Source organism: Lolium rigidum, chromosome 4 (genome assembly GCF_022539505.1).
Source record: "Lolium rigidum isolate FL_2022 chromosome 4, APGP_CSIRO_Lrig_0.1, whole genome shotgun sequence".
Classification (NCBI taxonomy): Eukaryota; Viridiplantae; Streptophyta; class Magnoliopsida; order Poales; family Poaceae; genus Lolium; species Lolium rigidum.
The window spans coordinates 159,477,021-159,492,633 of NC_061511.1; the positions used below are offsets into that span (position 1 = coordinate 159,477,021).

The following is a 15,613-nucleotide window of genomic DNA, read 5'->3' on the forward strand; positions in this document are numbered from 1 at the left end:
AACTGTATCCATCTTGTTTATAATTTGGATTCGTCTTTGGTTGTTGATTAAAATTGTGATGTGTTAGACTAGTCATAGTGGAGAGTGACATTTATAGTGGGTAGTTACATATACTCATGCATGTTATATTTATTAGATTGTAGACTTATCTTGTATTGAGAAGCGTGATATTATGGTAACATAGCTAATTACCACTATACTTTTTTTCTTCATTTATTATCATGTCATATCACCAAAATGGTTTGGGGTGTGTAATGTTACTACAAACTTTCACTATTAGTAGTTTTATTTAGTTGAGGCTGATGCATGCAGGCAAGTAGAGTAGTCGAACCGGCGATGGTAGTTGAAATGGCCAGATGAAGTTTATCGGGGCTGATCACGTTGGTCCATTCCAAGGATGATTTGCTTGGGCAGTCGTAGTACGTGACACTTGAGTGATCCATGGCTGAAATAGCGGGCATGAAAGGAAATGGATAAAGGAGCGACTGCGCCAAGTGGTGGGACAAGAAAAACAAGGAAACAAAGTTGAAAATCCATGGAACGTGCGCATATATAGTACTAATATGCTAGTGTTGTTCCAAAAAGGAAAAAAGAAAACCGGATTGAGGTGAGGTTTGATCGATACAGTAGTAAAGGTGAAGGAGTTGGCGTGAAATTAATAACCGAGGAGTGACGTACGCATGCATCCATTCCATTGAACCGAGCGAGTTTAATTTGTAGTTGGAGACAGGCTGGCAGCATTTGGTCGGTATGTATCCCGGCTGGAGCGACCGAGTCTCTCTCGTTGACAGCATGTGTGTGCGTGTTGCATATGGTATGTATCCCGCGGCTGGAGCGACCGTGTATGACCCGCATGAGCGTGTGTTGACAGCATGCGTGCATGCTCCAGGCGACATGGTGAGCTGGCTACGCCCTTTTCCAGGGGCTTTTCTCGGCTCACGGCCCTTTGCTTCTTTCTTCTTCTGTCTTTGGTTGAACCTAGACAGCCTTCACTTATTCCCTGTGTGTGTCGCCATGGCATGTGAGTCGCCGCCACCGCCGAAATCCCCACCACCTGCCGCGTGCCCTACATCTCTTCCCCACGCCGCCCGACGAGATCTTCATAGATATGTGCATCGAGTACCATGTCCTCTCCCCGGAAGAGGACCAAGGTCCGTTCCGCGTTATCTGCGTCTGCAGCGAAGACTACGGGGCGCAGGCCGCTGTCCTCTCATCAGACACCAGAGAGTGGCAGGTTTTCCCGTTGGTGTTCGCTCCAAATATGCGGCCCGTGTTGCAGCCTTTGGACGAGAATTTCACCCCTGACAACGGAAAGCTGGTGAATGGGTCCATCTACTGGGTAGCAGTGAGTCTAGCCACGGCGCGCGTGCTCAACACCGCTACGATGCAGTTCTCTCGGATCGATCTGCCTCACGTAGAAGGGCAAGAAGCACTTGTTGCCGGTGAGACCAGGGATGGGAAGCTATGTGTCATCTGCACTGTTAAACTCACCCTTGTTGTTTGGCTCTGGGGAACCAATGAGGATGATGGTTTGGAGAGGTGGATGCTGGACAAGACGTTTTCGCTGGAGCAGGGGATTGATGGGCTCAGGCACTGTTTCACGGATGATCATGTTATACTCGAGGTTATGGTGATTGAAGATGGATTTGTGTACTTGTCTGCTTACTGTGAGGTGGATCTCAAGTTACCTGGCTGGTTCCTATCCTTCTGCCTGGAAACGGGGGAGCTCAATAAGCTCTGTCCCATCATTCACGACGATATGTATCCCTACATCATGGCGTGGCCTCCTTCTTTGGTGCTCGACAAGGTGAACCCTCGACTCGAAACTTTGTTCATTGGTTGTCTTTTGTAGATATATACAAATCTCCCTACTTTTATTGCCGCGTTATATCTGATAAAAATCTTCTTACATGATAGTGGTACATGTTCGGTCGGAGTCAACTCAATGTTGGAATATACTTGTTTCTCGTGTAGCTTCAACAAATACCATTGATTACCTTTCTCTTCTATGCAAAAAATGGATTCAAGTATAACGTTAAGCTGCACATTAACCTTGTAATCTCCACACTGTATCAGTAAAATAGACCGTGTACAAGATTGGTTGACAATTGATGTTGATTTTTTTCTCTAGAAGAAAACGTAAAGCTTGATGCACTTATGTACAATTTACATCTTCTATGCAATGGGGCTTCTGAGATCTTTGGACTGATAAGTACATTGTAAGATGTTGCCAAGTTGGCGCGGAATCTACAGAGCTCATTCAGATTTTTACTTGAGATGATGAAGCGAGCAGGACATGAAAACTGAGAACTAATGTTCTTATATGGATTGCTAAAAGAAAGTTCAATTCCATGTTAATATACTCCATCTGTTTCATAATTCTTGTTGTGATTGTAGTTCAAATTTTAAAACCAGAACAAGAATTATGGAAAGGAGGAACTAGTTGTTTTTTGCAACACCAGCTTATCTAAGGTGGCTGATTGCATCAGTCTCTGTTTTTGCAGCCCTGCAGCTCCAGTTAAAGTCTGAGCAAGCTACCAGAAACTACTGAAGTGAAGTGATATGTGTTCAATGTGCTGCATCATTCATATGCCTCCTGAGGAGCGATAGAAGAAACATATTTTCAAGTTCTTTCAGGCTGCAGTACTTGATAAAACTAGTGAAGTGATATTCTCACTGGGCTACATCATTCATATGCCTCCAGAGTCTCATGTGAAGAAGATTTGTTTGAGTTCTTTCATGCTACCGAGCTTGACTGCGGCAGACTGGGTTGATTCGTAGGAATAATATTAATTATTTTAAAGAATTTTAATGTACCTTGAAAATTTCCATATATATGTAATGATGTAATGAATGATCGCAAGCACTCGGGTTTATACAATTGCTCAATTTACCTGTTGGAGAAGTAGAAATCTATTGTGTTTGGAGGCCATGCGAACAGAAAAGAGTGATTTCTGTACTGAAAGTAGAAGTCTTAATGTAATGTGAAACCGAAAGTGGAAGCACCAGACATATTTCTTTCCTCCAAAGCAAACCAATTTTCTTGTTTGTGACATGACTTATTAGTTTCTCGACTTTGTACATATCACATGATTAGAGCATCTCTAGTAGAGCCCGAAAAAACACGAACTGAAAACGTCGAGTTCAGTGCACCGGAAACGTAAGTTCTGTCGAATTTCACGGTGGCGCAGAATAGAAACCGTATGATGGAACTGAAAAGCGGAATTCGAAATGACGCGGGTAAACTTAGACGACGATCATAGTTCTAGATGACATAGATGCTCCGATTGAGCATGAATACTTACATAGGTCGAGAAATTGAAGCTAATCGATAGCTACACTGGCAAGCGTGACCTACCTAGAAGCAAAATGCGGCCTAATGACCTATGGCGCGCGGCGGTGCCGGTGGTGGCGGAGAAGGTCGGCGGCGTGGAAGTTCTTCACGTGTCGTCCTTGTCAAGCTCGACTATTTCGAGCTTGACGCGGCGGACACGGGCCTCCTGGCGAGCCGCCTCGTACTCCCTAACATGGCGGACGGCGTCGGCCTCCTCCCTGCGCAAGCGCGCTCGAGCCTCTGCCTCGTTGACCGCCTTCGTCTGCGCGAGGACGGACTCCTCCTTGTCGCTGCCGTGGACGTAGTTCCCGGCGGAGATGGTCGGCAACCGCGCGGGGACGAGGTCGTCCTCCTCGCTGCTCTCCGCCATGGACAGCGGCGGTGCGCGGCTAGACTGGCCGTAGGAGGAGCCCTCGCAGGCGTTGCTGTAGCGCGCGAGCTTCCCTGGGGGCGTGAGCCCCCAGTTCGTCCACCAGCGAGCGCTCCGCTTGCGCGTGCCCTCGCTCTTGTTCCACTTGCGCCGCTCCGCGTCGGTGCGGAAGACAGGCAGACGCGGCGGCGAGTCGCCGCCGCCCAATCCCGCGGCCATGGGACGCCATCGTGTGGCGGCGGGCTTCGGATCGGTGGCTGGGGCGAGGTGGATTGCTCATCGGAGCTGGAGAGTGGCGGCGGTGGAGGGAGAGGAACGGCGGACGGGAGTAGGGTTTGCGAACCGAACTCCCCTCTGCGAACCCTTTTAATACGGGGCGTGCGGGGAGTTTCTTGGGCCCCTGAAATTCTTTTACGGGCTGACCCATGTTTTCGGACTCTGTTCTGAGCGTGAGTTGGCCCGAACCCGTAAATCCGCCGGAAAAGTTCAGTTCCGGCGGAATTTACGGACTCTGTTAGAGATGCTCTTACTAGACAACGGAGGTAGCTGAAAGTATCTAAGTAATTTAATTCACATTGTAATATGTTAACCAACAATCTGGAGCAGTTTCAGATTTGGGTGTTGGGCACATTTGATTACTAATGCATATATGATCATTCCAGCAGAAAGCTAAATCCCATGCTAAAATTCCTTCCCCCTAAATAGTAAATTAAGATCCAACTTATCCACGTTTCCTGATTGCATCAATATTTGTTTTGCAGCCAACCAATACAATTAAAGTTCCAATACTATTGAGGTCTATGTGCTAAGTGAACTATATCATAGGCCTCCTGAGGCCCTGGAGGAGAATCATGTGTTCCATTTAATTCAAGTTGCAAAAGTTCTTGCAACATATGGAGCTACACTACGACAAGAGATGCAAATCTGCAGGCTGGTGCAACGTGCTGTATAGTTTATCCACAAGCAGAATAATCTCTCCCATTTCCTCTTTTTTAAAAAAAATGGGAGCATCGCCCTGTGAGGTGGCAACAAAATGTATAATTGAGGGAAGGAAATGATTGGCGATCACACTGAACCTGCATACTTGCATCTATTGGCTCCGTTTGGATGTTTGCATTGACAGCCTTGGCATTGCATTTGGTGGAATATCAATATCCTGTGATATTTGCATTGAGATTCAATATCAATATTTCTGTTTGGATGTTTAGATATTTGGTACCTATAATTGATATCCTAGTTGAATGCCAAATCTTGTTTGGATGGTCAAGTTGATGTATTGCATTTGCACACAAGTATGGTCATGATACATGTTTGAAAATTATTTCTTGCGCACAATTTTCTATATAGCACGTGAATATTAAATATTTATATACCACATAACAATAAAATGTACACTGAAATATTCTATAAAATTACCACAGCAGCTTATAACTTTTAAAAAATATGGTTAAATTAATTGATCACTAGGGTTAATGTTGAGCTCACGTACAAACTTCCTTCGGTTCACATGCAAAATTCCTTTTTCCTAAAAGTTTGACTAGACCAGAACCTTGATTCCTTGAATATGTATTGGGCGAGACACATGCTTAGACTGAACTGAATTGTTTGAGTTACAATACACTGCGGCAGCATCAAAGGCCAATCTTTCGGACTGGGCGACCAAACTGTCACCGCGCCTAGGCTACCAAGCTACCGACGGCGTCTACTGTTAGCCCAGCATCGAGTTCAGGTTCAGTTTCTCTGGTGTGCTACCTGTTCAAGCGAGAGGGGGAGATTCAGAGAGAGGAACAGTGACGGAGAGAGACAGCGAAGATGCGAGTAAGGTTGGACGTAGGATCTCAGGCGAAAGGGGAGCGGCCCGCGGGAACGAACCTGCTACGCCAGAGCTCGGGACACTGCTGAGATGACCAGGGGGCCAAGTACATGTTCTGTTGGTGGAACGAAGCGGTACGCACGCTGCCCCGAATCCCCCGAATGCATCGCGATGTCTAGGCCGGGAGCTGGACTTTCGGGAGAGGTGTCGCAACACAGGAATCGGGCCAGCTGAATATTCAACCCGAATGCCTAGCTTGAATGTCTGGTACATCCAAACGCCTTGAATTGAGGTATTCGGGCTGTGAATGCCCCAATACCCAATACCAAGCCTCAATACAAACATCCAAACACTGCCGTATAGCTTTCTAATAAGAAGTTTGAGAATCATTGCTCATTTTTTCCGGAAAGTCCCATCACCATGGAAGTGCATGTAAAACAACATGAATTATTTTTGTTTTGATAAAGATTTTGAGTACATGTCAAGGTCTGCTAGTACACCTATCGCTCATTACCTTAAGTTATCAGCATTGCAATGTCCTAGTACTGATGAAGATTTTTAAATACATGTCACGAGTTTCATGTTCTAGTGTTGTTGGTTCTTTGTTGTTCAGAAGATTATTGAAATTCATGCTACAAGAAGGAATTTATCTCAAGGTGGAGTCTGTCATATTGTCATTCGAATTTATAAGAAGACTAATTTCTGACGAGCAAAGCGATGTCTGTCGTCGGATAGGCTTGGACCGAAGCACGGAGGAGTCTAAAGTTATCCCACAACGTACCCAACAGATATGTCCGGCGGTGCAGGAAGAGAGGGTGGGCGAAGCCTTCCGCGGTACGGACCGTCATCGCCACATTTTATATACCTCTTGCAAGCCATCAATTAGGATTAATAGCTTCACAAATAACCCGCGAATTTTGTAAACACAGCGTGATATATATGCTCAGCATTGATTCAGCGCATCCAACAACAACTATATATGTCACTAGATGGACAGCGCGCTTCGCCGCACCGCCTGCCTCACATTGTCACATGGCTTGCATATGTGATGAAAGGTCGGATAGTTTCAGATTTCGTACATAACTGGAGCGATGGGGCAGCATGCGTGTTATTTCTTCTATCCTTGTGGTGTATTAGGTTTGGATTTGTTATGGCGCTTCATTGCGCCCCTGAATAAAATTTTAGCTGCTCAAATATCTTTTTGTCCTGTTTAGTACCAGGCAAAGAGCTGCTACAAGTATCTTTTTTTATAAAGAGCTTTATTATTTAAAAGTTTAAGCACTACACCCGATCTACAAGTATCTCTAATATTTGTGGTAAAATCATAGGCCAATATGTTTCACGAACAGAGAAGCATAAACATCTTACAGATACAGTCTTGCCATCACTGACAGATATCTCGCAAAAACTACGGCATAGAAACAAAAGAACGGGCATGAAAAATCAGAAAAGTCACCGATTAGCAGAAAAACGGCAAAAGGTACCATACTTCAGCTGAACACTACTCACGTCTGTTCCTTATAACATCCCGCGTGGCACTCTGCTATAATGTTCTTTGATCTTTTTCTGCGAGAAAACATGGTTATCCTGAAAAACTATAGATGACACAAGGAAAATTACAAAACGAATACTAACAAAACGTTTGGAAAATGAAGAACACAAGCAGATGACAGGGATAAATCAAGCCAAGGATGAGGCGTGCCATGGGTATAAACCAAGACTAACAGCTGAGACCATTGTTGGGTTACACTGTTTTATATCTGACCAGTGAGAAGCTCAGAATACATTAACACACATGCATATGAAATTTGTATGCCCAGCTAATCTGCTAATCAGGAAGATTGCTGACTTTTCAGTTCTCACAAAAAAGTTGTCACTTAAATTCATTTAGAGCCTGCACTCAATTGTATTGGGCCAAAAAAAAGAATTGCTTAATTTGTGTAATGGCAGCTGATAAGACATAGTATATCGCTGCGCCAGTTAATTTGGATCGAAGAAAGTATTTTATTTTTCTTTCTATTTCTAGCTAGTAAATCTACGCAGCCTCCCTCTAAATATTTGTAGACTTGCACGGTCAGGGGCTCATTAATCGGAGGTGCAGGGTAAACTAAACTTGCTTGGTCTTGGCAGGGTAAACAATTGCTACCTGCCGGCTCTACCTACAAACTTGGTATGATAGGGCCTAATCTTTGTTGACACGCACATAGGTAAACCACACTTGCTTGGTCATGGCAGCCTGTTACATTGGCTGCCCTGTGCAAGATGGAACAGGCAGCTAGTTAGTCAGTAATGCATCCGGTGTTTCTACGAAAGGTTAATCTCAGCTCACCTAATATTGCGACCGAGGAGGGCACGGTGTCGCGTTTGTGACCCAGTAGACAGGTGAGTGAGTCCGCTACCTTGCGATGGGGATTAGCTGGAGTCTTCTTGCCGGCATACATCCGCGTGACAGTGAGGTCGCCGGCATGACACAAATCCTAATGTGGTTTATGAGTAGCAAAGCAGGAGACTTGAGACATATGTATACTTGATCTTGCTAATCAGACTCTCATACCTCAAACAAATTGAGTTGCTCAGACGCTGCGCCTTTTCTTGCCACGCCCTAGTGATGCTGATCGTAAGTCACCGATGCTACATAGAGTTGCTCCAACTTGTTGTTTGGGGCAAGATTCATGTCATCAACTTTGACAGTCTTGCGTGTGCACAACAAACGAATGATGCTCTCCAATTCACTCTCCATAACGGCATACTCGGTGGGCATGTGGTCACAATGGAAGAACCTTGGGACGGCTAACGTCTAGGAGTTGACACCATCCGGTACCCCTCGAAGGGCCATTGCTATGGCGGATGGTATGGGTAGAATTGATGGGCAACTGAATGGCGGTGCAAATTAAATGTGTTGAAGGATAATCTGCCGCGATAGGTACACTGTATAATCGAACTGCAATAGATGGTGATTAGATGCAGTCAAGAGCTATTGTTGAATCAAGGAGCCAAATTCGTGTTGCTGCACTTGATGTCCACATGAATTCAGGTTTACATTCTTCAAAGGAATCCATGTTCTAATAATCCTCTCACTTTGTCTTTTAGCAGCCATGGCCGTGCAATATATAGGCCTGAGAAATGATGCATGACTTATATTTCAGTATATGCAACTAATTATATAAAATAGGAGTTAAATCCCCAGAAAAGCATTGGTATATGAAACCGAAAAATCAGGCTGTATCTATACGTCTATACATTGTTTGATTATGGAGTAAAAAAGCAGATCCCCATACAAGCAGTAGCAGAATTCAGAACCTGGAATAAACCAGGACGTTCCAAGGTATTATTACATTGTCGCTAATCACCAGTTGCATACCAGCGGAACAAAAGTAGTAAACCATTCATGTTGCAAGTGAACGCTTCAAGTATGCACAGTAATTTTGATAGGCACTTCACATTTGATAAAAGTTTCAAATTCAATCGTGCAATTTTCTCACATGTCCTACCAAGCTAAGTGTGTTGCACAGAACCTCAGTAGAACCCTAAGTTGTTTCTTTCGAGCATAGGCTAAGCAAATTATGCACTCAAACTGAAATTCTATTCCTAACCGAAGGCGTGTAAACAAAACACAGTCATCATAAATGCACGCATGGTCGGCTAAATCTGAACATAATGGGTTAATGCTAAAACGGTTTCAGGTAAGGAGATTTAGCACAATAATTTCAGGCAGAAAAGGCAGATCTTGAGAGAGCTAGCTGGCTAAGTCTTCACCAAAGGAATCTATGTTACTGATTGTAGCGCAATCAAGGTCGAAATTACTCAAATTAGCGAGGGTGTAGACTGTAGTATCCATGAGCTTACCCCTAGTACGAAGAAGACGGCGCAGTCGGCAAAATGATCGGAGGCACGGCTCCATCGTGCAGAGGCGAATGTCAGAGGTCTGGAACTACGTCGTGGCGTGAATGAGCTGTGTCAGCACATTCTCCAACCGTGCATTCTTGTTGCTTGATGAGCCCTGGTCCTCTACGCCATCCGCCTCTGCTAGTGAATGCCTAGATGCACCCATCGGCTCAGAATTTTTGGCAAAAAGGACCACCTGCCCCAATGAAATGGCAAAAAGAATCACTTGTGAGTGTAAATGGCAAAAGTATGTTATCACCAGAATTTGACCGAGTCAGAGGTGGGCCGCGATCAAGATGGGTTTGAAGAAATATATATAGAAGAAATACGTGAATCGGCCTTTTATACCAAATTGGGCTTAATTGCCCATGTATCTGTAACGTATTAGATCGCATCTTAGTTTAGAAGTTAGAATCTTACTCGTGCACGGTTTGGTGCACGCCCACATTAGAAAGTCCGCTGGACTATAAATATGTATCTAGGGTTTATGGAATAAACAACAACCAACGTTCAACCACAAACAAATCTCGGCGCATCGCCAACCCCTTCGTCTCGAGGGTTTCTACCGGTAAGCATCATGCTGCCTAGATCGCATCTTGCGATCTAGGCAGCACAAGCCTGCCCACGTTGTTCACGCGTTGCTCGTACTGAAGCCTTTTTGATGGCGAGCGACGTAGTTATCTTAGACATGTTAGGGTTAGCATTGTTCTTCATATTACATGCTTTCGTAGTGCAACCCTTGCATGTCTAGCCGCCCTTACACCTATCTTAGGTGTAGGGGCGGCACCCGCTTGATCATAGTTTAGTAGATCTGATCCGTTACGATTGCTCCTTGTTCTACAAGGATTAGTTTAATATCTGCAATAGTTAGGCCTTACAAAGGGGGGAGGATCCAGCGGCACGTAGGGTGTCGTTCGTTGGCCCTAAGCAGGATGTTCCGAGGATCAACCTCGTGTTGGTTTTTAGGCCTTGTTTAGGATCGGCTTACGATCACCGTGCGTGGCCGCGAGGCCCAACCTGGAGTAGGACGATCCGATTATGCGGTGAAAACCCTACATCGTCGTAGATCTCATTAGCTTTACCTTGATCAAGCGGGACCACCATATATTCGGACACCTCGTCCGAATCATGGGTGGATCGGCTCTTTGAGCCGATTCACAGGATAACCTGAGAGCCGATCGAGGCTCGTATTTAACGTTTATGTGTGTGCCCTGCAGGAAACTAAGCGAGGCATCATCCACACCTTCCTGACCAGGTATAGGTCAGGTGGCACGCCCTTGTGATAAACATCGGCGCGTGCGACCAGGGAGGCTTTGCGGGCCGTCGCTGCGAGGGACCGGGGCCAGCCGCAGCCCTAGTTGTTCCCGGCTCTACGGTGTTGCCCGTCTCTGCCCGCCGGGGGGTTTCGACGTCAACACATTCTGGCACGCCCGGTGGGACCGCCTTCGACATCCACAACATCGCCATCTACATCCGAGATGGCGGAAGACACTCCGGTCACGTACGAGGATCTGCCTGATGAACTCAAGAAGAAGCATGACGAGATCAAGGCAACCCTCGAAGCCGAACTCATCGGCTCCTTCCACCGAACCCGCTCCCATGGCGTCAGGTGGAAGGGTTTCACACCTGAAGGCGCGCTCGATGGAGTGGACCTGTCCGCCCCGTCGGAAGAACGCACCAGGTCGCTGCGGCAGGAGATCAACTACATGGTGGCTCATTCGCTGCACCGCCACTCTGAGAGCCTGGTGAACACCTTGGAGCGTGTCGCTCTGCGCGTCGTCAAGGAAATCATGAGTCACCGGTACTCCCCGTCGGGACCGGCTCTGGGGACTTTCAAAGGAGAGATGCCGCTCCAGCCCCAGCCGTTCGCATGGGTAGCACCGGAACTGCCGAACTCATCGGCATACGTCGTCTACAAGGTTGGTGGTGATCCTAGTGACTACCAATTCCTACCTGAGCCACCTAAGGAGATCCCGCACGGATACACGTGCGCATACGTACCGGACTGCAACGCCTGGGCACTCTCGAACCAGGCTGCAATATCAGGGGCCTCTGGAACGGCAGGAGGAACGTCAGGAGCCGATCCTGAGAAGCAATCGTGGCTGGCTAAGTACGCCACCCCGACAAACCTCCAAAGCCCAGCTCCTGCAGTTGGCTTAGAACCAGAAAAGCAAGCATGGCTGGTTAAGTATGCCACCCCGGCGAATCTTCAGGGTTCGACACCTTCAGCCATCACAGCGGATCAGATTTGTGCAATTCTGAAAGATCAGTTCGGTATGATGCCGAAAAGGAAGGCGTTCGGCTACACCAAGCCGTACCCCAACAGCTACGAACTGATCCCGCTGCCACCCAAATATCGGCTCCCGGACTTCACAAAGTTTAGTGGATCAGATGGGTCCAGCTCCATCGAGCATGTGAGCCGATATTTGGCACAGCTGGGCACGATCTCAGCGTCAGATGAGTTGCGCGTGAGGTTCTTCTCACAGTCCCTCACAGGATCGGCTTTCGGGTGGTACACATCGTTACCACCGAACTCCATCCAAACATGGAAGCAGTTGGAAGAGCAGTTCCATGAGCAGTATCACTCAGAGGCTTCCGATGTTGGTTTTGCCGATCTAGCGCAAGTACGACAGAAGCGCGGGGAGACAGTGGCAGAATACGTCCAGCGCTTCAGGACCATTAGGAACCGATGCTTTTCGGCTCGTATAAGTGAAAAAGAAGCGATCGAGTTGGCGGTGGTGGGTCTCTCATCATCAATCAAGGACGTGGCCTCCCAAGCGGACTACCCTTCGTTAGCGCACATGGTGCGAAGCCGACGAGCATATGAACAGCGCCACCCGGATGTTTACCAGGACAAATTCAAGCGGGTGGTGACCGTGGTAGAGGCAGACGAAGATGAAGGTGCCATGGGAGATCAGGAGGTAGCAGTGGCTGAATGGACTCGAGCGACGGGCCCCGTGACCTGCAAATGGGTGAAGCCACAAGGCCCTCCAAAAGGGTTCGACTTCGACGTGACTAAGACGGAGCAGATTTTTGACCTCTTACTCGCGGAGAAGCATGTAAAGGTACCCGAAGGCCACAAGTTCCCCACGGTGCAAGAGCTGAACGGAAGGCCATACTGCAAATGGCATAACACGTTCTCCCACACCACCAACGACTGCAGGGTGTGGCGGCAGCAGATCCAAATGGCGATAGAAAACGGACGGTTGATTTTCAACCAATACGCCATGAAGGTCGACACACACCCCTTCCCCGCCGTAAACATGGTGGAGTATGCTTGCCATGCAGGGTGCCAGCCGGGTTTCCTGTGCAATATCAACATGGTAGATCTTGGACACCACGCTGGCAAGGATGGAGATGAGGGCAGCTGCTCTCATAGCAAAGAAACAGAGGAAGCCGCTCCACGCGATCGGCTCCGCCAAGACGGCAAGCGCTACGTAACAGAGGGAGAAGTGAAGAACATAAGATATCAGCGACCTCTCTCTGATCACCTCCTCAACAAGTATGTGAGTCAGTACGACCAACGCCGACGGTCCAGCGATGATGATGAAAGAAATCGGCTGGCTAGAGAAGCCAGAAGACATCGTCGGCATAATCTCGATGAGGAGGAGCACGAGCGTTGTGCCAAGGAAAAGGCAAGGGAACAAGACGACGAGGACAGGCACTGGGATTGTCCCTTCTTCAGGCACTGCTGGGATTCAGGAATGAGCCGATTGCCAACAATCGGCAATTGCCCAGAATGCAACCGGAAAAAGAAGGAGGCAGCCAACGTGTCCGTGTTCGAGCGCTTGGGACCTCTCCCGCCACAGAGTAAACGAGCTGAGTCCCCTCGGTTGGAAGATGTCGAAGATTCAGAAGACGAGGGAGAAGAAGAAGACAGGTATCACCGGCCAAGGTGGTGCCCTGATGGACTCAGCCGTTCCCAGAGACGCAGGGTTCAACGATTGCGCGGCCTGGAAGAAGCCGAGAGGTTATACTTGCATACATTGAGGAAGACAAGGCCTGATCTGGCTGCGAAGGTTCAGCGAACCCTGGATGAAGAGGGTCGTCCACGGAAAATGGAGTGGCGCCCCAAGCAAGGAAAGCCGATGATGAAACATCGGCTGGCACAAACATGGTGCTCGTTCTTCCGACGAAGCTCAGTGCTCCACGGTTACACGATACATCCAAGGTGGACGACAGCAAGCGCACCAACATGATAAAGTCAGAGATTGGGCTGGTTCTGTCTACCGGCCTGAACGAGTAGCAAGAGCACGTCAAGGAGCAGACATGGCGAGGCTGATCCTTGTGATCGGCCCCAAAAATTCATGAAGGGAACTTACAAAGCCTTCACCAAGCAAGCAACGTGGAGGCCGATTCCAGCAATCGGCCAAAATTATCCTTACCCACCATTCTGCCTGGGTTCAACATGTTATCCAACAGAGCCGATACCATCAATTCTCTTGACGGAATCGGCTCGGGGGGGCACCCGGGTGGATAAAACACGGGGATATGCAATGAAAGCGTCTCATCCTTTGGTGAGGGGTATTGGAATATGGGGGCCGATACACTAGTCGGCTGTAAAAAAAAAAAATTAAGCACAGCCGATGCAGCAGACATCGACTTAAGGATATAACCAAGGATATGTAACTGTCACGATCAGAGGGTCAATGGAGCGCGAAGGGAGATTTTAATGGAAGAACTCCTCAATGGAGTAGTTTAAGGGCTCGGATCCTCTCTTCAAGAACAATGCCAAGAGCAGCCTGGACGCGCAGATCAGGTCAAGGATGGATTGCATAAGATCCACCAAAGGAAAGGAGCCGATCTAGTTGGCAAGGCGCAGGAAGAACTGAAGAAGCTCGGGGGGCAGCTCACCTTGAAGGTTCTCTGCTTGGAGCCGATTTGGTTGGAATCGGCTAGCCCTACGACACAACTGGTTTGGAGAGCGGTGTTCTGTTACAGAGTCATCAGTTTGAGCATCCAAGGCAGTTTCAGGGCTTTTTTAAAGCCGCCTGCTCAAAGATCAAGTTGCCAGCTTACTAAGATCGGCTGTGCCATCGTCATCGGCAGAGCTAGCTAGCTTGGAGGAATGGCTAAATTGGCCTGGCTCGCAGATTATCATGAAACTGATGCGTTGCCATCAGTCATTAAGCATGGATTAGGCCAGCAGTCGACAAACTCAGCATGAAAGAAATCGGCGAAATCAAGTTAAGGGAATTCTTCATTAATATTGGGATTTCTTACAATGGGGAGCCGATTGATCAGGGAAGGAAGAACAAAAGAAGGGTCTATTGACCAATCTACTACTGCTAGGCCTATACTATTAGATCCTAGTCTACGGGCCATCACTGCCCTCATCATCATCCTCAGAACTCTCATCGGCACTGCTGCCGATGGGCTCCTCGTCGCTACTCCCGTAGCCCTCTACGGGGGCTTCGTCTCCGTCTTCGTCGTCGCTGCTGTCGTCGTCCCACCACATGCGAGGCGTTTCGCCGGCGGGTAGCCCTCGAGGGAGTCGTCGTCGTCGTCGTCTTCTTCTCCTTCTTCTTCAGAAGTGGGGCAGCCGTCCCAGGAGAACTGGTCGTCCTCGCTTTTTGACTCCAGTTCCCCGTCGGCGAGGAACTGAAGATCTTCATCCCCGCTGGTCAAGGACTTGTCGTCCTCAGACCAAATGGAGGAGGCATGGCTCTCCTCGTCCCAGTCTTCCGGGGCACGAATTTCCGGCGGCGTCTCGCGGGAGGAGTCGGACCCGTAGGAAAACTCGGAGGAAGAGGAAGAAGACATGGCGGCACAGAGGGTTTTTGTGCTAATGCGAGGAGGACGAAGGAAACGCAAGCTGTTTGGAACGGTTAAATAAAGGGGATATGAGAGAGATTCAATGCCACAGCAGCTTCCGAGGAGATGTTGCCCAATAGGAAAATTTTGTGGCCACGTGGAGAAGTGGAAGGGGCAAGGCATCATGATGGGGATTCTGCGGCAGTTCTGCTCTGCCACGACATGACCCGACGAAAGAAAGCGTAATGATTTTGGAAATGTCATTTCCAAAACCAGGGGGGCATGTGTTATCACCAGAATTTGACCGAGTCAGAGGTGAGCCGCGATCAAGATGGGTTTGAAGAAATATATATAGAAGAAATACGTGAATCGGCCTTTTATACCAAATTGGGCTTAATTGCCCATGTATCTGTAACGTATTAGATCGCATCTTAGTTTAGAAGTTAGAATCTTACTC

The 15,613-nt window shown here is 47.8% G+C and overlaps 1 long non-coding RNA gene across 2 annotated transcripts; it reads right to left on the minus strand.

The window, feature by feature from the left end:
* Window positions 1–6,822: 6,822 nt before the first annotated feature.
* Window positions 6,823–9,561, minus strand: LOC124648191. 2 transcript variants are annotated; one of them, XR_006986434.1, is made up of 4 exons: window positions 9,364–9,561; window positions 8,072–8,633; window positions 7,847–7,994; window positions 6,823–7,104 (listed from the first exon to the last, which is right to left on the minus strand). It is a non-coding gene; the product is annotated as an uncharacterized LOC124648191 (long non-coding RNA). The 2 variants fall into 2 exon arrangements; XR_006986433.1 differs by having other exon boundaries at window positions 7,847–8,633.
* Window positions 9,562–15,613: the final 6,052 nt, after the last annotated feature.